Source organism: Strix aluco, chromosome 5, assembly GCF_031877795.1.
Source record: "Strix aluco isolate bStrAlu1 chromosome 5, bStrAlu1.hap1, whole genome shotgun sequence".
Taxonomy (NCBI): domain Eukaryota; kingdom Metazoa; phylum Chordata; class Aves; order Strigiformes; family Strigidae; genus Strix; species Strix aluco.
Window position 1 is genome coordinate 40,737,156 of NC_133935.1, and position 22,435 is coordinate 40,759,590.

General features: G+C 39.0%; 1 protein-coding gene across 1 annotated transcript in view; it reads left to right on the forward strand.

Annotated features, from left to right (window-relative positions):
• Positions 1 to 22,435, forward strand: part of MGAT4C (MGAT4 family member C) — a 495,362-nt gene that overhangs the window by 91,120 nt on the left and 381,807 nt on the right. The window contains exon 2 of the mRNA XM_074825419.1: positions 14,719 to 14,780. The gene's annotated coding sequence lies outside the window, so the exon portion shown is untranslated. The remainder of the gene's footprint in view (positions 1 to 14,718; positions 14,781 to 22,435) is intronic.

A 22,435-nucleotide genomic window follows, 5' to 3' on the forward strand; every position in this document is an offset into this window, starting at 1 on the left:
CTCAGTTCTCCCTCCACTGCTGTTGCTCTGCATAGTTTTTTTTCCTCTTTCTAAATTATATTACCACAGAGGTGCTGCCAATGTTGCTGTGGCCTTAGCTGTGGCCAGTGGCAGGTCCATCTTGCAGCCAGCTGGCATTGGCTTTACTGGACATGGGGGAAGCTTCTAGCAGCTTCTTACAGAAACCACACCTGTAGCCCTCACCCCACCAAAATCTTGCCGCAGAAACCCAATACACTTCATCAGTTCAAGATACCTCTCCTGACATATTTAAGGTGTTTACTACTTGTAAAACATACATCATTTATTAACATACACAATTCTTTTGCCTTAATGATTAGAATTACTTTCCTTCTGGTTTTAAGAATTTGGGGATTTTTACTAAAAGGTGTGTGTATATATATAAACCTAAACTTTTATCAATCTGGTTTTTAAATATTTTCTAAGAAGTTATTTGATAGGTTTATTAGCTCTGTGAAACTAGTCATTTAAAGTAATATACATTATGTCTAAAGAACTTAATACAAACTGAACAGGATCCCTTGTAGTTAAGAAATCCCTAACTTTAATTTAGCAGTCAATTTCTGTTTCTGTGCTAGAATGAAGTTTAATGGAAAATTCATTACAGTGGGCTAGCAAATAATTTTCTGATTTTCTTTATATTTGTTTTTACTCCTACTTAAGAAATTTCAGAGAGTTTTTAGTGCTGGAGGTATCTTGTCCCTCATATATGTCATGCACCCTGAAGTCCTACATGCCATCTCACATTTTTTCTTATTGTACTATACAGAAGAACCTAAAGAGTGCAGTCACCTGTTCTCTGTTGTGCTAAAGTAGTCTGTAGCTCGCAGTTCACAAAAAATGTGACTAGGTTATTTTATGGAGAAGACTTTTTTTCTCTAAGGAAGATAAACTATATTCTTTGAACTGTAACTTGTATTCAATACACCAGAAAGTGCTTAAGCATATAAAAGATCATTTAAATGTCATAATTGATGGCTGTTCATGTTGCTATGGCATCACAAGCACATATCTTTTGTGGGGAGTGGTAAAAGTCCAAGGGCAAAGTTGAAACATTTGAATGTTTCTGCTTAGAGTGACACCAGGAGCTATACTAATCCAATAAATTATGCTGAAAATTAAATGCCAAATAACACAGCTAGTTGCCTCATTTTCTTACAAATTCACCCCAAACAAGTAAATGCCTGACCCAGTTCTGAAATGAGTACACGTAGGAAACAGTAGCAGTAGCACTCATGTCTCTGTTCCACGTAACCTATTTCTTTTTTTTTTTTCCTGCATAATTAGGTTGTGCATGAAAAATAATAGTTGATAGGGCTTTTTTCTGAAAGAAGAGATTATGCTCAGTGAGAATTTAACCTCTGACAGCTAGATTCTCGAGAGGAAGCATTTACCACCAGTAGGAATAGCATGGGCTGTCCAGGAGCACTAGTTGAGCTGGTGTCATTCTTTTCCATTAAATCACTTTCTTCTTCACCTCCTATAGTGCTCTATAACTACTGATTCTTTGGCTGATTGGATGTTAGCTACCTCAGCAGCTGTCTATCCTTGTTAATTGAGAAAAACATCCACTGTAAGTTGAAAAGAAAAGCAGGTGTCTGTTCTAATGAAGATCAATTCACCTCAGGATTAAGGCTATGAAAAACAGAACACCAAGCTCACCTTCTTCATCAAGACCTTTGGAAATAGAATAGACGTTTCGTCTAACAGGCATAGGACTGAAGAAAGCAAAAGACGCGCTTTGCAGACAGAAAATGCTGTCTCTGTACATAAGAGAAACAGATCCAGTCTTACACATTATGTAAGCATTGTACATCATGCTAGCTTTATTGTAAACACAAAGCTTTAGAAGAAAAATTTTAGGCAAGCATATCTTTAGGGAAAGTAATGTAATTTTTACTACATCTGTGGAAATCAAAATTCAAAAAACCAATAATTTTACTCAATTTTTTTTATATGTAATGTGTAACAAGCTTTCTTAGGACAAGAGTGAAGAGGGTTTTATATAACTCAGCTTCAGAAATTCTGATAGATTTAAATCACTTGAGGCTTGGGTTCTGGCGACTTTTATCATACATGTAAAACATTTTATAAAAGCAAGTGAATGTTGTAATATTTCCCTTCACAAAGGGATCAAGTTTTATAAAATACAAGCAGATAAAGGCGTGTAATATATTGTTTAATACTGGTTACCTTTATAGACTTTATATATTTGGTGTGTTAAATATTTCATTGTATTTAAGAGAGAATTATTTGCCTAAAATGCAACTCTTGTCAATTCTCACTCTAACAGTGAGTTTTAGTTCTCTGTCCCCATAAAACTGCAGACTAAACTGAAATAGTGATCTGGAAAATGTTCCTAATCTACTTCTAGGAAAACATCAAAAGCTGATTCAGTTAATAATATTCTATAAAGATTATACTTCTCAAAATCCCCTAAATGACCAGTTCTTCTTGTAAGCTCCTTAACAATAGACTAGCAATCCACATACATAAAATAATTTTGAGAGTTCCCTTGTACACAGTAGAAGCCCATGGTGTATTAAATCAGTCTTTTACTCCAAGTGTCATTAAAGTCTGTAGGTTTTGCTGGCATTTGAACTTTTCTTGGAATGAAGTCTTACAGGGATTTGGTTGAGCCAAAAGGAAAGTCTCAGAGCAGTGTCTGGTGTCATTAGCAATTCATCTTCTTGCAAGGTAGTCAGACACTAAAAGCAAGGCCGTAATTCCATGGAAGTATCAGTTTGTATGTGGGTGGTTCCACACTGTCTTGTAGTTTTGAGTTTTGTCTTAGTGATACTTGTAGAGGTTTTTTTTCCAGAGCTGACAAAGTAAGATTGTCAACAATTGAAAAGTGACTTGTAATGTTGTCAAAGTGGATTCATCAAGTCCTACAAATATATTTATACTGCTTTTTCAGTTCCAGGATATCCCTCTTGCTACAGGGATGCATAGTGCACGGTGTTACTAAAAAGTCAATCTCTCTCCTAGATTTTCTAAACGGATAGTGTGGTGATTTGGTATTTGCTACAGTGTTAGTGCTTGGTCTTGGAAAATACTAGCTTTTGTCATTGTTGAGAAGGTATCTTAAAATCTGATTTTCAGAGTCTTAATATACATCTGTGTACATAATTCTAAAATGCAGAAAACTGGAAGCATATTTTAAAGTTTAAAGCTCAAAAACATAGTTTAATTAAAATTCTGTCATCAGCTATAGTTCTTATCAGAGCTTGTCTTTTTCAATTTTCTGGTTTGATGACTGAGGAGTAGATGGGCAAATATTGTGGCAAAGACTTAAAAATATTTTAGGTTTTTAATATATTTCAATTGCTTGTGTGCTTTGTTCTCTTCTAATGTCTTGGAGATCTTCCTTTATAATTCCTGATGAATCTGTGAAATAGCCTAGGGTTTGATTTTTGTGAGTTGCTGAGTACTTTTACCAGCAGTATGAGTCAAAAGAAGTACTCAGCTTCTTGCACAAACTTTTGAATAATGTGGAAGACAGGAACAAATGATACAGAAAAGTCTGCTCTTTGTTATAGATGGTTACTTTTTCAATGGTGATTCTGAGTAATACAGTGGCAATCTGAAAATAGATGATGCCAGTATCCTTCAGATTTCATCATTTATACCCAGTGAAGGTCTATGGAGGGTAGAGTAAAGGAAACTAAAGGATTTCTTGTAGTTTCTCCATTAAACTTTTCCTGACGTGGGTGTTTCTTATTATCTACATGACAAAGTTCTTTAGGAACTATGATAAAGACACTTTAAAGTGGGTATTGTTTTGATGTTGTTTTTTTCCCCTATTTTTCAGGAAATAATACAATTTTCTTCACTCAAAGATGTCACTATTGTGGCTGGAGTCAATCACTGAATGCAGTGGGGTTCAAAAATCAGTCAGTCTAGGTGATGTCTGACCACTACTTTATTCCCAAATCCCTCAGAAACACTTACACAATGCAGATAAAGAATCTTTTTTTTTTTTTCACCATAGACCATAATGTGCGAGAAAAAAGATGTTCAAAATCATCTTCGCAGGATTGCTGTGGGTTTTTTTGACTACTCATGTACTTGTGGACTGCTGTATCAGTGGTCTCTCACATCAAGAACAATGTGAAAGAGATTTAAGACAGGTAAAGAGTTAAGACACTTCTGAAACAACCCCCAGCAGTGCTACAGGCTTGGGGAGGAGTGGCTGGAGAGCTGCCAGTCAGAGAGGGACCTGGGGGTGTTGATTGACAGCCTGCTGAACATGAGCCAGCAGTGTGCCCAGGTGGCCAAGAAGGCCAATGGTATCCTGGCCTGTATCAGAAATAGCGTGGCCAGCAGGGACAGGGAAGTGATTTTGCCCCTGTACTCGGCACTGGTGAGGCCGCATCTTGTTTACTGTGTTCAGTTTTGGGCCCCTCACTAGAAAAAGGACATTGAATTACTCGAGCATGTCCAAAGAAGGGCAATGAAGCTGGTGAAGGGTCTGGAGCACAGGTCGTATGAGGAGTGGCTGAGGGAACTGGGGTTGTTTAGTCTGGAGAAGAGGAGGCTGAGGGGAGACCTCATCGCCCTCTACAACTGCCTGAAAGGAGGTTGCAGAGAGCTGGGGATGAGTCTCTTTAACCAAGTAATAAGCAATAAAACAAGAGGTTATGGCCCCAAGTTGCGCCAGGCAAGGTTTAGACTGGATATCGGGAAGCATTTCTTTACAGAATGGGTTGTTAGGAGTTGGAATGGGCTGCCCAGGGAGATGGTGGATTCCCCATCCCTGGAGGTGTTTAAGAGTAGGGCCAACATAGCACTTAGGGATATGGTGTAGTTTGGAACTGTTAATGTTGGGTTTATGGTTGGACTGGATGATCTTCAAGGTCTTTTCCAACCTAGACAATTCTGTGATTCTGTGATTTTGTGATTCTGTGATTCTGTGAAATAAGCTTGGGGGTTTTATTTTATTTTAAGGAATGGGAGCTACAGATCTGTGAAAAGCAGCTATTGCCTGAACACTGTCTTTTGAGTAGTCCTCCATTTTGCATATGCATAAGTTTGGTTCAAGTCTTTGAGAGAACTGTTAGGTCCTCCTGGCACAGATTGTCCAGGCCATTGTCTCTACAGAGTGGTCCTCTCAGGACTCACAAAATGATGTCTTTCTTCCTGTTTTTCTCTAATCTCAGCAGCAGCCTAAACCACATATTCACCATGCCTGGTTCCTGAAGGCAAGTCATTGCTATACTCTGTATTTAGCATGGTCATCAGTACTCAGTGAGTTGTCCTGTCCAACCTCCTGTCCAAGAAAGTTGACCTGGAAAGAGGTCTGCAGAACTGTGGTCTGGATCCATACCCCCTTCTTATTGCCACAAACCATAGTTTTGTATTTCTAATGTCATATAAAGGGAATTCACATAAACAAAATTGCATTATGTTTTGAAACACTTTCAAAGAGTGCCATCTCTCTCTGTCAGATGCATCTGATGGAGTAGCTCAGCCCTGTCTGCTGTTAAATAGCTTCACGTCTGGGGACATATTCATATGAAATGGAGATCCAGAGTCCTTTATTCTTTCATCTTTTATTCTTTTTCATTTAAAAAATATAGAATTTTTAAATAATATTTTTATTTGTTTTATGAGTATGACTGGCCAGGAAAGTCATTCTTGTTTGATACAATAATAAAAAAAATGATCTGGAAAGCAAAATAGCATGCTGTTTTATGCATTTTGGAAAACTGCAGGGTGCACTGCACATTTTTTACCTCCAGATCCTGCTGTACCACTGAATGATGAGAGAATATGTGAGGCCAAATCAGCAGAACACTGCTTGGCCTGAATCTTCCTCCCTTATATAAAGAAGTTTCAAAACTTTGGGTTGGAGTCTATGTTTCTGACTTTAGCTTTATGACTAACCTGCACACTCTCAATACATGGGCTCTAAGAATTTTGACAGAAAATCCAGGACTTAATAAACTATGACAACTATTGAAATCCTAATATGGATTTTAACAAAACTTTAAGGGTCAATTCATTTAAGCTTCAGATATGATCTGACTCATTTTATTCACAGTGTATTCATGCCTGACTTTAATTAACAGACCAAAGAGATGGAGCATCCAAAAAGTCAACACGCAAAAGAGAAATATCCATAGGAGGTGTCAGCTACAAGTAACCTGGAAGTAACTTTGAGTTTAGTTCTATGAAGCTTCACAGCTTTGAAATTATGCTAAACATAATAAGAACTTTTCATTAATAATATTTTTTTTAGGAAGAAGTCGCATATAGATAACAAGAATTTGGTGAAAACTCAAATTTTTTGCTTGTTTCCCAAATCTTTTTGAGCACAACTCTGTTTAGACATTCTCTGTTTATATGTATATTCCTGTACATATATATACTTAAGAAAACTGTATATAATTACAGTTAGGTCAAACTTTTAATCACTTTTTATTTTGTCAAAAACCCCATGCATATTAGCATGACCTTGTTAAAGAACATCTTTTTTGGTTTGTTTGTTGTGGTTTTTTTTTCCTTACTTGCTCCTGGAGTAGTTTAAATATTTTAAAATGTGAAATGTTTCCAGCAACATGAAAATCTGAACAACACAATCTGGCTGGATCCTGATTTTGAAAAAAACTACTAAAATTAAGGTAGTCTATGGGGACTTGACAGGCAAGAAGTCATCCTTATCTAGTGTATACACTTGCTCTAAGAACAGGAGCACCTGTGATACTATGCAGAGCATGAAATTCAGAGTTCTTCCAAAGACTTGCAGTATTTGTTTTGATTTCTAATAAATAGAAAATTCTGCTTTTCCTATCACTTAGTACATGAAGATGTGAACAAACATTTCATGTGATGAAAATTTAATTAATATTGAAATAATTACTGCAACTTAATTAAGAGTTAAGATGCAAATCCTCTGTCCTTTAACAACTTGATATTCCTACTGATAATTATCTTTTCAGTTACCATCACCAAATCTAGTTCTGCTCTGGTATCACTGGTTTTGTGATGTTCTTTTTTCTCTAATTTCACATCTCACAACCTCTGTAACATACTGAACAGCATGGATTCTTTAGCCTTTCTTTTTTAGTTGTTGCTTTGCTAAATACTCTGTGATCTGTAATTGATGTTTACAAAAATAACTGCTTAAGGTTTTGTTTTTCTAGGATAATTGAAATTTTTCAGCATGCTATTTCAGATATCTATGTTCATTATATGCTAATGTTTATGCATAAAGCATCCTGTTTATTTGTTGTTGGATGACAAGCAGCTTGTCAAGTGTGCATGACTGACTTTCTTCTAAGGACATTTAAAATTCCTTATATGAAGATCCATATATGAATAGATCTTCTCAAATAACTTAATGAGGGGGAAAAACACCTTACAGTATATTTATAGTTTTGATGGCCTACATACTACTTTATTGACTTTTGTTTTCCTCTTTTTTTATTTCTTCACATCAGTCCTTAACAATTGCTAGTTGAAGCTAATCACTTAAATTAAGCAATATTTTTTTGTGCTCTTTAAGTAGTTGTTTCTCATATAGTATTGGTAATAGTAAACCAAGATTTAACTCCTGGAAAAAAGGAGTTAGAGCTTGGAGATGTAATGAATCAGAGATTTAAAAACTTAAACAACTTCAGAGCTTAAGTTGTTTCCCAGGACTTGGTAATCAGTCAAATTAATTTAGTGTAAAATATGTTGTACTGGTGTAGAACTTAAATGTAAGGTATTCTAACTTACATCAGGTTGTTGCAGATATTTCTCTGAAGTTTTGAAGAGTTCATTAAGAGATTGCTGTTTTCCATGCTTTAGTCTGTGCTGCATTAGGTACATCATAATGAAACAGCTAAAACACCATTAATAACTATAGATGTTTATTAAAAATACTCTGACTCTTTGAATATGCAGTCTTAACAGCTGCTTTCTACAGGCTTACTAAGCTCAGTTCCTCAGCAATTGTAGAGCATCAACAAAGCATGATTGGGCTAACTAAACCAATGCTATTTGTGAGAAGTTTTGTTTACACTCCCCTGGTGGTACCTTCTGGTCTTCTAGACCCCAGTCTTCTGGGATCTAGTGCCAGAGTTCTCCACATCCATACTGTTAAAGATGTTTTAAGGCCATGTTTTATTATATCAGCAGATCTCTAGGGGAGATCTTACTCAAGTATGTTGACAAAGTGTATTACAATGTTAGGGTCATGGGTTTTCATAAGGACATGTAGATTTTTAAGAAAATTTCTCATGAATAAGGATTACGTGAATACAGGACAAGACCATCAACAATTAGCCATTTTAAACTAGCCTAATTTCAACTAAAAGACAAAATCTGTTCTTCTACAGACTGAAGATGACTGTTGCACAGAGTTTTTCTGTGTGGACATATTTATCTGTGTCACACACACTGGAATCAAAGTGAAAATTGATCTGTTAACTTTGACTGTATTATGTACTTAATCCGTGTAAAGTGTAACAGTTACATTTTAATAATGTTCACTCTATCAAGCGCAAATACTTAAAAGACAGGAACTCACACTATATTGCCAGACTGCAAGAATGTCTTTCTTTAGCAAGTGTTTGGTGAGGAGGGGATTTTGGTTTTGTTTCTGTATTACAGTGAAGAATCGTATCATAAGAACCCTTTTGAATTCAATGCCCTGGTTCTAAGATTCTTCCGGAGTTATCGGTGTTTTCGGATAGAAGATCTCAAATTTTACCCTGAGGCTATAGAACACCCTTACCTTAATCTGGCCCTACATTGAATATATTAACTAAAATGTCTTCACTCTCTTCTCTCAGTTGCATTAGTTTTGCCTACAGCAAAAACTGGGCTCGTTCCTTGGAAGTGTTTCTCTTTTTTAAAACTTCTTAACTTCTGTGGTTTCTTTTTTGTTCTTTTTATACTGCATTTTATTTCTGTGGTTTTTTTAGACCAATCTTACATGACATTCCTCCCTAAGTAATATAAATCAACCAATAGCTGAAATTAACTCCCTGAGAACTTGCACAGATTAAACTACATCTACTAACCACAGCCAACATAAACAATGAATCAAGAATAGAATTGGACCTGTAAAAATCTGTTACTGATCTCTCACCTAAGACAGACCAGTAAAGTTAATGATTTATTTATTTTCCTGTGTGAAGTTTCTGGTTTTGTTTTAAGGTAAAATTCAATAAACTTGAAAGGCTTTAAGACATTCATAACTGGCATCTCTTGAGTCCAAATCATTAAAGAGATTTTCCTTTGCAATTTTTCTTGTTACTGTAACTCAGATTACTGGTGAATGAGCACTGCCGAGAATCACTGGGAAATAATAAGATTAGTTACATCTTGTTCAACATTCAGATAATTTGAAATTAAGTTTATCTTTCAATGAAACTGAATATTGAGTATACCAATGCACACAGCATGGGTAACAAACAGGAGGAGCTTGAAGCCATGATGAAACAGGAAAATTATGAGGTAGTGGCTATTACAGAAACGTGGTGGGATGTCTCCCATGACTGGAGTGCACCAGTATATGGCTACAAGCTCTTTAGAAGGGATAGACAAGGAAGGAGAGGTGGTGGGGTGGCGTTGTAGGTTAGGGACTGTTATGATTGCTTCAAGCTCAAATTATAGTGAAGACAGGGTGGAGTGTCTTTGCGTTATAATCAGGGTGAAGGCCAACAGGGCAGATGTTGTAGTAGGAGTCTACTATAGGCCACCCACCCAGGACAGAGACGTGGATGAAATATTCTACGGACATTTAGGAGAAATCTCACGATCACTTGCCCTTGTTCTTGTGGGAGACGTTAACTTCTCAGACATCTGCTGGAAATACAACACAGCAGAGCGGGACCAGTCCCAGAGATTCCAGGAATGTGTGGCAGATAACTTCCTGATGCAGCTGGTGAGTGAACCAACCAGAGAAGGTGTCCTGCTGGATCTCCTCTTTGTGAACAGAGAAGGACTGGTGGATGATGTGGTGGTTGGAGGCCGACTAGGGCACAGTGATCACGAAATAATAGAGTTCTCTATTCTTAAAGAGACAAGGAGAGGGCTAAGCAGAACTGTCATCCTGGACTTCAAAAGGGCTGACTTTGTCTTGTTTGGCCACCTCCTTGACAGGATCCCTTGGGAGATGGTCCTGAAGGGTATAGGGGTCCAGGAAGGCTGGGCACTCTTTAAGAAGGAAGTGTTAATGGCACAAGAGCAGGCGGTCTCCAGGTGCTGTAAGATAAACCGACCACAGAGAAGACCACCCTGGCTAAACAGGGAGCTTTGGCTGCAACTCAGGGAGAAAAGGAGAGTTTACACCTTTTGGAAGAAGGGACTAGCCACTCACAACCATTACAAAGATGCTGTGAGGCTATACAGGGTGGAAATCAGGAGGTCTAAAGCCCAGCTAGAAATTAATCTGTCTTCAGCAATCAAAGACAACAAGAAATGTTCTATAAGTATGTGAACAACAAAAGAAAGACCAGGGAGAGTCTCCATCCCCTGCTAGACGCAGGAGGAAACATGGTAACAAGTGATGAGGAAAAGGCTGAGGTGCTTAATGCCTTCTTTGCCTCAGTCTTTAATAACAAGACTAGTTGTATTGAGGGAATCCAGCATCCTCAGCCACAGGACAGAGACTGGGAGAACAACCCCCCTGCAGTCCAGGAGAAGATAGTCAGTGACCTACTGCATCACATAGACACACACAAGTCTATGGGACTGGATGGGATACAATCGAGGGTTCTGAAGGAACTGGCTAGGGTGCTTGCCAAACTGCTTTCCATCATTTACCAGCAGTCCTGGCTGACCGGGGAGGTCCCGACAGATTGGAAATTGGCCAATGTGATGCGCATATATAAGAAGACTCGGAAGGATGATCCGGGAAATTACAGGCCTGTCAGCTTGACTTCAGTGCCCAGGAAGCTGATGGAGCAGCTCATCCTGAGTCCCATCATACAACACATGTGGGACAACCAGATGATCAGGCCCAGTCAGCATGGGTTTATGAAAGGCAGGTCCTGCTTGACAAACATGATCTCCTTCTACGACAGGGCGACCTGCTTATTGGATGAGGGAAAGGCTGTGGATGTTGTCTACCTTGACTTTAGTAAGGCTTTTGACACCGTTTCTCACAGCATTCTGCTGGAGAAACTGTCTGCTCGTGGCTTGGATGGGCACACGCTTTGCTGGGTAAAAAACTGGCTGGATGGCCGGGCCCAAAGAGTTGTGGTGAACGGAGTTAAATCCAGTTGGCGGCCGGTCACGAGTGGTGTCCCCCAGGGCTCGGTCTTGGGGCCACTCCTGTTTAACATCTTTATTGATGATCTAGACGAGGGGATCGAGTGCACCCTCAGTAAGTTTGCAGATGACACCAAGTTGGGTGGGAGTGTTGATCTGCTCGAGGGTAGGGAGGCTCTGCAGAGAGATCTGGACAGGCTGGAGCGATGGGCTAAGGCCAACTGTAGGAGTTTCAATAAGGCCAAATGGCGGGTGCTGCACTTTGGCCACAACAACCCCCAGCAGCGCTACAGGCTTGGGGAGGAGTGGCTGGAGAGCTGCCAGTCAGAGAGGGACCTGGGAGTGCTGATTGACAGCAGGTTGAACATGAGCCAGTGGTGTGCCCAGGTGTCCAAGAAGGCCAATGGCATCCTGGCTTGCATCAGAAATAGAGTGGCCAGCAGGGACAGGGAAGTGATCTTGCCCCTGTACTCGGCACTGGTGAGGCCGCACCTCGATGACTGTGTTCAGTTTTGGGCCCCTCACTACAAAAAGGACGTTGAATTACTCGAGCGTGTCCAGAGAAGGGCAACGAAGCTGGTGAAGGGTCTGGAGCACATGTTGTACGAGGAGTGGCTGAGGGAACTGGGGTTGTTTAGTCTGGAGAAGAGGAGGCTGAGGGGAGACCTCATTGCCCTCTACAACTGCCTGAAAGGAGGTTGCAGAGAGCTGGGGATGAGTCTCTTTAACCAAGTAACAAGCAATAGGACAAGAGGTAATGGCCCCAAGTTGCACCAGGTAAGGTTTAGACTAGATATTAGAAAGCATTTCTTTACAGAACGGGTTGTTAGGTGTTGGAATGGGCTGCCCAGGGAGATTGTGGACTCCCCATCCCTGGAGGTGTTTTGGAGTAGAGTCGACATAGCGCTTAGGGATATGGTGTAGTTGTGAGTGGTCAGTGCTAGGTTAACGGTTAAACTGGATGATCTTCAAGGTCTTTTCCAACCTAGACAATTCTGTGATTCTGTGATTCTGTGAAATTGCTTCCACATCTTCTTGCTGCAGGAGTTTCTTTGCATGGCTTTTTATCTTGTATATTTTTCTTTATTTGTCTGTAAACCAGTTGATCCATTTTAAAGTAATTGTAACAGTGATGTTACTTACATCTACCTGATGTTTCAAACTGTGAATGAAATCTACCAAACTGGTGAGATATGAAAACATCCCATTGAACTCCACAGGACTCAGTTCACAAGCTACTTAGCCATTCAGTGCTGTGGCAGATGGGAGTTGCTACCTCTCACAGGGACAAATAGCAGTTTACAAGGACAAAAAATTATAAACTTTGTTATTTTGGAAATTTTCTGTGTAAAGAATGAAAGACTGTCAATGAAAGCTTACTGACACTTCCACAAAGAGATTTGAGGGAGAAATAAAAACTGTGTACAAAATTACAGGTTTTGTTTCAGTGTAACATGAAAATATGCTGGTGAGTACATGCTTACAAAACAAGTCAAGCTATTTAATAAATATTAGAATACTAATTCACTGAAGGAATCTTAGTCTTTTACTGTTGTAGGTAACCACTAATTTTTTCCCTAATTATATTAAATCCTATTTCATTATTTCTTTCATAAATTACATCATTAATCTTAAAGCTCCATTTTCAGTAAGATTCTTTTATGTTCTTCTCAGATTAGTTTAACACTTTCAAAAGACTTAATGTATACAAGATGAAAAGCTATATTTTCTATGTGCATAATTTTTATTTCCCTTTTTGATTTGTATCTTTTTCTCTTTTTATGATATTTTAGTGTAATTTAATTATCTAATATAGCTTATCAAGATTGGGGAATCTAGAGAAATGTTTCACTTTTGCTGCCTGGCAATTAGGTTGATGTGAGATACGTTTATACTGCTGATGCAACATGGACAACCAATTAACAATGAGGTGACTTTTTTCTTTCTTTATACTGTTGTCATTCAGCAGTGCATTTCTAATGAGCGTCTTCAGTTCCTGAGAGCCTCTACTAAAAATGTATTGTCATTTCCAATGAACATGCTGATGGTTGAAGTAGAGCTTTTGATAAATGGATACGTTTTATCAGCCTTGCTCTCTGGGACCCATTAGGAAAGGTTTTACATTGTGTATCATTTAGGGAGCTTAAGATGTAGAAATACATTTAAATAAAATTAACACTGAACTCCCAGTTGAATTATAGGACCACCCCTTTGCATATAAATGCATATAAAGAGGTCACAAACAAATAAATAAGGTAGCTCTGTGTAGTGCACATAATGGATTCAGTGTCCATGAAATGTAGTGAGTTGACAAAGGTACTCAGTCATCTCAGTCTGCAATAAATTCAGTATAGAGTGAGATAAGGCATCACTGTGCTTCTCTAAACCCTTTTATCTCAACCACAAAAGGGAGAAAGTCCACTTATTCTTGGGGTTCACAGGTTTATTAGACATGCAAATGTACTATAACTATATCTTTCTTTTGGGGATTTCAGATACCTTGAAGTAACCCTCTTATTTTTCTGAATCACATTAACATTTTCATACACTTCAGATAACCTACATGAAAATCAGACATACTGGTGTTTTGATGCACAAATATCTATCTGCAAGATTTGTTGGGATACAATGTGATAAAAAGAGCTGTAAATAATTTATAAAGAATTCAGAGAAGGATATTTGGCACCTTTTCTGTTTGTGTGCAATCTGAAAGTATCCTCTCAGGGTCAGAGAGGAGCACTGCATTTAGGACGAGACTAATGCTCAAAATATAATGAAAATTGGAGTGCCAAAAGTGACATGGCTTTCACAATGGGAAGATATGGGTCAATTAGAAATAGAAAGTTGAATATTTTGTATGAGGAGATTTCATGAAACACAAGAAAGATTTCTCCAAGATGAGTGAAGAATAGAAGATAAAGTTGACCTATATCAGGTTGGGAAGACAAGTGTATAAGAAGAAAGATGGTAGGGGTCACTGGACAGGTGGCAAGTGAGTAAGGTGTTCATGCTCATCTTTCCAGAAGAGTTTTGAGGGAGGAGGAAAAGAAATGAGCTGTCTGAGAGGGGAATGATGAAAGACAACTGATATAGATCATTCCTTAGAGGTCTGACATTAATAAGCCTGTAATGGCCTTATTAGATTAAGTTATCTTTTGCTGAAACAAGTAAAGTTAAGCAGTTATGCTCAAGAAATAGAGTATCAGGACAGATTAAAAAGGGAAGAGTCAAAAGTAAAATATGGAACTCTGCACTACTAGTCAGCTACAAGCAGTTTGACCACAAAACATGTAATTTAGGATTGTGGAACCTTGATATTTTCAGCTATTTAGTTTGAAAATTAAATTATCTCCTCCGAGATGATCTATTTCTTACACAGCACATAATATTAGTTATATATGAGCACAGACATTCACATAAACTTATATGAAACATTTCTATTTTCTGTAGTAAACATAAAAGGTTATGACACTCTTTTCTCTTTAACAGAGGTTTACCTGTTTATATCCTTGAGAAACTCTTATGCTGGACATTTGTTTTGGCTCTTGAAGGTAAGCATGGCAGCATAAACCAAGTAAATGACTGCACTGATATATATCATAGGATACATGTCACCAAAGTGCTCTTTACTTGGCAGTGCAGGGGGTTGGAGAAAGAGTTTTTGCTGGTTTGCTTTAAGATTTTGACAACTTGATTAGTTTTACAAAAGTATGGTCTATCTTTATTCCTGCTCTGTATTGATTCACGGAAACAGACTCTACAACTCAGAGAGAGTTGTAAAGCAGGTATGTTTACTCCGGTGCCAGGGTGCAAGGGGATTTCTCCACAAAACTTGCACACCAACAGCACGTTTTACCAGAAACGTATAGAGTGTGGATATACATATTCATTGGATTACATAACACAAATATACATATGCATGACTAAGGCTGGGTTAGTTCGAAAGGCTGGTGTCAGCAGTTTATGTTATCTTTGCACCTGCGCATTGCCTCCTGGTGGTCGTATTCGGGGGCTTTTGGAGGAATGCTCACAGTCTTTCTCACCTTGTACTTTTCCTCGGAGCATGCGCAGATTCTCTTAGCCAATTTCTTGAACAACAAAAGCGGTTCCAGCTGGTTTACCACCTCTATCTTATCTAAAAGCACTAGCTTATTAGTTTCTACTGTCCATATATAGTCTACAAAGACTAAACTTGTTGGAACACATCTGCTTTCTAAGGACATGTCTCTTAGTTTTGCCGAGCATAGTAGTTCTTGGTAAGTTTCCACAGAACAGTCAGGGCAAGCAGGATTATTAAGCAATATTCAGAAATCATTATAAGTTTCTATAAGTAAATAAGTTGCAAAGCAGGTGATCATTTCCTTGTATTAGTATCTTAATTCCTTCTCTGTTACTATTTGCCAAACCTCACATCAGCCTCAATAGGTGAAGTTTAAACTAAAGTAAGGTAATTAAGCTGCAACAGTTTAGGATGAGGTTTGATTTGGTTACATTTAATCTTTGAAATGTTTCATTCAAAATGTTTTGTGAAGTTGTTGAATTCAGGATTGTATTTTGACAGGCCTCTTCCCGGACCACCTGATGTCTTGCTGCAAGTCCCAGTGTTTCTGAGGTCTTGTTTAGAAGAAAATATGTAGGAAAGCTATAGCCTGGATCCAGTAATCATGGACATATTGAGGACCCTGGTTGTAGGCAAGGGATTCCTGAACCTGGAATATCGTGACTGGTCCCCCCTGGGAGCATAACACCCTGGGATTCAAGGTCCACAATTTTACATACTTGACCATGTTATAGTGCTTCTACGTCTGTTTCATGGAATCACAGAATGGCTGAGGTTGGCAGGGATCTCTGGACATCATCCAGTTCAACCCAGCTGCTCATATCAGGGTCAGCTAGAGCAAGTCGTTCAGGGCTTCAAATATCAGGTTTCAAGTATCTCAAAGGATGGAGACATTACAACTTCTCTGGGCAACCTGGTCCAGTATTGTCCCGATCCAGTGTCAGGGGAGGTTTCGATATGATCCCAAGAGCAAGATTAAGACACAAACGAGGTCAAATGCCGTACACCCAAACCAGCTTTTATTATTAAAAGTGAAGAGTGGTAGCGATAGGACAGTATGGAAGGAAAAGACAGAAATCAAACAAGCATCCGGAATAGAGTCACAAGAATAGTCACCACCATGGATCTAGCAGCGTCCTGTTCCTCAGTCTTCAGTTCTTTGGTGGTGGGTGCACATGGATCTAGCTTTGATGATGTGTGCACCTGTATCTAGCCTTTGGTGGTGGGTGAACACACAGCAAAGTTCTCTGTCATCTTTTAAACTCATCCTATCAGCTGATTTACACAGTAGACAAAGAGAGGCGGGTATTTCACGAGCTCATTTCCATGAGCAATTGAGTAGCTGGTTGTGCTCACCCTGCCCGCCTTTGTTTTTGCCTCAGTTTCCACAGATGTGCTGACCTCATGTTTTTTGAGCAATCATCTGGCTTCTGGGGCAAAAATGATCACCTCTTACCCGTTCTTATCACCTCTTCACTGGTGAGGCTGCAAAGTCGTTTGCAAGGTATGCATGGCATCTGGCGTACACAATAGAGCCACAAAGTATCAGGCTTATACAGTGGCTGGTGATCAGCGGTCCTTGTGCTTGATGAGAAACACCTGGTTTCACTCAGTCCATGTTTCCCCCTCTTTGAGGCTTATCTAAGGAGTTTGTCAATACAACTGAAAGGGAGTGGGAGAGTGAATCCTTCCATGCACTGCTGATTCCTTGGGTGATATTCCTTAGATTAATTACAAAGGCCACAGCTGGTCCTTGATGAATGTTCGGGGCATTACTGACACCACCCTGTGACTCAAAGCACACACACAACCAAGCTTTGAGACAATCAATTGACATTTCAGTCTCTCACACCACCCCATGGCTCAAATATCACTTCAGGACCCAAGGTGGCTTTAAGAAAAGATAGTTGTTTAGAAAAGGCCAGAAAAGGGTGTTTTTATACAATCCATCCAATGAAACAGTAGTCAATTGTGTAAAATATGAAACAATATATGGCAAAAAGAGGAAACGTTAACATGACAAAATCACATAGCAAAATAAAACAGGGAAAAAACATCTGTTCATGCAAATTTCAGAACTGAAGGTTTTGGCTGGATGCTACACAGATATATTTAACACCATCTGGTGATGAGGTGGCTATAAATTGCATATTGGTTACAACGTGCTGAATTAAGTGCATTAAACATGGAATAATACATGGTAAAAATAACAACTTCGCCACGCCACATCACATATAAAACAAGATACGCTTAACCCGCAGAGCACCCGAAAATCATGAGAACGGATCAAATTCCCAACCCTTCCAGGTCTGAACAGGGACATGGGCTAATTTCCTTATTCCAGAAGTTATTTGTTTGACCACCTGACCATTGTCATCAATTTTTAAACAACAGTTTGAGTCATTTAATTTACCACAAACACTCTTTCTTTGGCTAGCAGGTAATCAAGAACCAATTGATGTTGGAATATCACTCTTTGCATCTGTGTGGCCTGATCTGCCAATAGATCCAGGGTACGAGCAGTGTCATTGGTGATACTTTCTAAGAAAGCTTGTAATTGAATAATGCGATTCAAATTATAAATAGGTTCTCGAGCACTGCTAATCACTTCATTGGGGTTCCAGGTGGCAGGCCCATAATGTTGGATGATCCATTGAGGGGTCCGTTCATCTTTTCCCCAATTTTGGGCACTACCACCTGTCAGGGTGGTGTCAATAGATCTCTTATTTCGAATTAGGTCATCATATACTTTAATTCCCAAACCATTGCCCTGGGTTTGTGGTAATAAGAAAAACAATGGTCTGATACACACTATGTAACATATTCCCGTCCAATTTGGAGGCAGCCTCCAGTAGGCATGTTGTCCACAAATCCAGTAATGACCTTTTAGAGCCCAGGTTCCATTAGAAAAGGGCCCATCCCAAGTTTCGTTGTTGATTGTTTTTTCATAATACGTGGTGCTATTGGGCCCAAAGGGTCCTTCTAAAATTTTAACATTTGTCTTGAGGTAATAGTTGCACTCCCAGGCCCCAGCATTGGGTACCCAGGTGCAATTACATCTTACATTATCCTTGAACTCTTCATCCCAGGTTGAAGTTGCATTGGTGCTTGACCAGAACTTCTCAAAGAATGTTCTGGTCCCATTCTGGTGTTGCCAAGCCCATCAGAAAATCTGGGGTGTAAAAGTGTCATTATAGTTTTCACAAAGTGTTAAATGTACAATGCCCCATATCCATCAGTCCAAGATTTACTATACATAGAGAAGTTAATTGTACTACAATTTGAAAATAAACAATCGTAGTTAGGAGACAGAGTCCATTCGCAAACACTCTCCCCAGCTCGTACTCCACTCTCTTTTGCGGCAATAAATACCTTCTCTGGGAATACGGAGTCACCAGGGATCGGCATCCTCAGTCCAGAATTCCATTCCATTATGGACTGTACTCAAATTGCTGACCCACCATTTAGGTTGTACCGGCTGGGCCAGCCAAGACCAATCTTCAAATCCTCCCAGACCTCCACACACCCAACAATTAGTAAGGTTAAATGCACTGGCAACAGAATGACCTAGAGCCACAAATTCGTTTTCCCCCCATTCTCAGTTAACACTTAGGGAGCCAAAGCCTCCCCAGGGCCTGAGGGAGAGAGCAGTCACCCAAAGTAATTTCTGCGATGATAGACAATACATCCTAAAAATATTAATAAAGCAATAACAATTGCCAAGATGCATATAATTAAGGCTTTCATCCCTTCTGCATTGAGAACTATCGTCCATGTCAGAGCCAATCAATACCTTCAAAAGAAAACACAGCATCCTTGGTCTGATATATGGAACCAGAAACAGGATATGGTTAGAAAGATAGAATAATCCATCTTGTGTTAATCTTGTGTTCATCTCCATAAGCATCTTTTGCAAACAAGCTGCCTTCTGCATACTCTCCACCAATTGATCAACAGTCCCTGTAATTGCAAGGGGATCCCCCCTCTCCAAGGGGTTCAAACCCCCCAACCAATAGGCTGCCTGCTGGGTTAAAGACACAGTAATTCTCATAGTTAAGAATACTCCCGGTCCCCAATACCCCTCCTTTTGACTCAGCAAAATCTGATCCACCGCAGAAGATGACACTCTCTACACATATTCTGTCTGCAATTCCTTCAGAGTCCTTGCAAAGTCTTTTCTCAACTTTGCTAATTCAGTTTCTGTAAATGGGACTTCTTTGGTGACAACCTGAGGACAGTCATTGTAATTGTCCTCATACAAATACTCAATTTTAATCAGTGGGTACATATGGCGGGGGGCTTTCTACGGTTTCCTTTGTCTTGTGCAAATCTCCTTGAGGATAGATTTGCTGTATCGCCATCTCCAAAAGCTTCACCTCTACCTCCACCTGTGTATCCACCTCCCTCAAAATTTGATTCCTCAATTCCTCCTTTAATATTACATTTTATTTCCTTTCCTCCTCCAGCAACGGTTTATTTTCTTTCATCTGTTCCTGCAGGGTCTTTATCACCATTTTCATGGAGTCTGTTACAGTGTCAGCTTTACAAAGCCTCTGCTTTTTATCTTCCACCACTGCTGCCAGACTTGCTCCCAATACTGCACAAATTATAGCTTTTCCTTTCCCTGATCTAACCTTAGCTTCCTTCTGCAACACCCTTATCCTATCCACTACACTGTGCAGTTGAAACCAGTGGTTTTTCACCCAATCTTGTGCCTGGAGTGAGGGGCAAGATTGGTGCGCCTCCAAAAGGTCATATAGTTTATCTATCCCTTCAACTGTCGAGGGGACATAATTGCTGACATTGGGTGCTTTCTGGGTAGCCATTTTTTTTTCTAACATAAAGGTGCTATGTCATCCTGAGAGGGTCTCACCTTAATATTATTGTCCACTTCCCCCCTTTTCACTCCCAGGAGGTGACACCTTAATTAGAAGCTTTCTGTTACCCGAAAACCCTGCCCATGTATAAAGCAGGGAAGCGTTCGTCTCAGGAAGGCCACACGTAAGTTTCAACCACAGCACAAGCTCGCCCCCCCTTACGTTCCTGAGAGGTCTCACTTAACACAGCGAGGCCACACGACACTCTCGTCTCTAGGAATCCTGTCCATGACGCCAATTTAATGTCCTTCTCCAATGTCGGGGGAGGTTTCAATATGATCCCAAGAGTGTGCACCCACCACTGAAGGCTAGATCCAGGTGCATCCACCATCATTTCTAGATCCATGTGCACCCACCACCAAAGAACTGAAGACTGAGGACCAACAGGACGCTGCTAGATCCATGGTGGTGACTATTCTTGTGACTCTATTCCGGATGCTTGTTTGATTTCTGTCTTTTCCTTCCATGCTGTCCTATCACTACCAGTCTTCACTTTTAATAATAAAAGCTGTTTCGGGTGTATGATATTTGACCTCATTTGTGTCTTAATCTTGCTCTTGGGATCATATCGAAACCTCCCCCGACATTGGATTGGGACATTAAAAGTATTTGACCACTCTCACAGTTAACTTTCTTCTCACACTTAAATGAAATTTCCTGTATTTCAATTTGTGTGTAATGCTTCTTCTCCTGCCACTGCATGCCACTGAGGAGAGTCTGCCTCTCTTTTCTTTACACCCTCCCATCAGGTGGTCATACATTACTGCTTGGTATGTTTTCTTTTGCAACTTGGGCTGGCACCAATCTATATAGCAGGAAGAATGATAATCCTTCCAGTGCTTCCTGCTGAAGCGCTATAATTTAAACCTGGAAGACCTGTTGTTTTTGGTGGATCTAGATGAAAGTAACTGGAAAGTGCTAGGTTACTGTTATCATGGGAAGTTTGAGAGGAAAATAATGCTTCCTTTAATTTGGACAAAAATCAAGTAATTAAAAAGAAATATCTTAAAACCTACAGATGGATCATAATCTTTACTGGTGTTTTATCTGCCCTGGCTAGACCAATCACATGTACACATTTTTTTCCCCTTTGATGCGTAGTTTTGTCTATAATTTTCTTAGACTAGTTTGACTACATTATTAAAGCACAACTGAAAACTATTTGTAAAAACTAAGTTTTCCTTTCCAGTAACAGGAACTGCTGGTAGTTAATAACTTAATATGATTACATATAGCATGTACATATAATAATCTATTTCAGTAGTTTCTAGGTTTGTTTGTCCATAGCTCTCACCTTATCTTCTTCTCTTTAGTACATTTAACACACAGGTTAACAACTGGAGGGCTAAAAACATATCTTTTCCATGATTTGGCCCCTAGATACAGTTCATCACCTAGTCAGTTTCGTTCTTCTTTGGCTTTGTTTTCCTGAAGAAGTTCATTGACAGTAACATTTTTAACAGGGTTTTTCAATTTCTCTGACTCTGAGAAGAATGCAAGTTTCAGTTTCTCTGACTCATTAGAGAATGAAAGAGTCCACCTCTGACATTATAACCTTCCATGTATTCTTGCAACTAAGGTTGTTGGTAGGTCAACAAGGAGAACTGCTTGTTTAAACTAATTGTCAGGTATGTTTCACATCACAAGTATTCTTTTTCCCTAACCCTTGGAACAAGAATATACATTAGAATCTTTTGCTAATGGTATAGTTTGATTTCAAAACTGATGTGAAGAAATATGTAAAAAAGAGAGTTTTTTTCTTTTATAATGTTCTTGTCTATAGGACTGAAGGAATCAAAGCAGATTTTACTTCTTCTAGTACAGAAATCAAAATCAAGTAGAAACATAATATAAATATTGTTTAAGAGCAGAATAGATAAACTGTAAACTAATTGGGCTTGTGTATCTAGATAATTATATATACTCCACTAAAGCATAATTCATTCACTTTAAAACATCTTAGAGCTCAGTTTTTTAAGGTTTCTAATTGTATTCTAAGGTAAAAGAAAGTTATGAGATCAGGACACTATAAAGACTTTTAATTATAACAATTTTTTTGAACAGCAAATAGGTTTGATTGCAACATGGTGTTAATAATTATTCAAAAATAAGTTATAAAACTTTCCACAAGAAAACAACACCTGCATTTTTTGTAGCATTTTGATTTCGAAAGTTGCTTTTATTTTCACAGTGAATTCTTTGGAGAAATTTCATTTAATGTACGATTAGTGGTACTGGAAACATACATATCATAAATATTTTCCTTTCT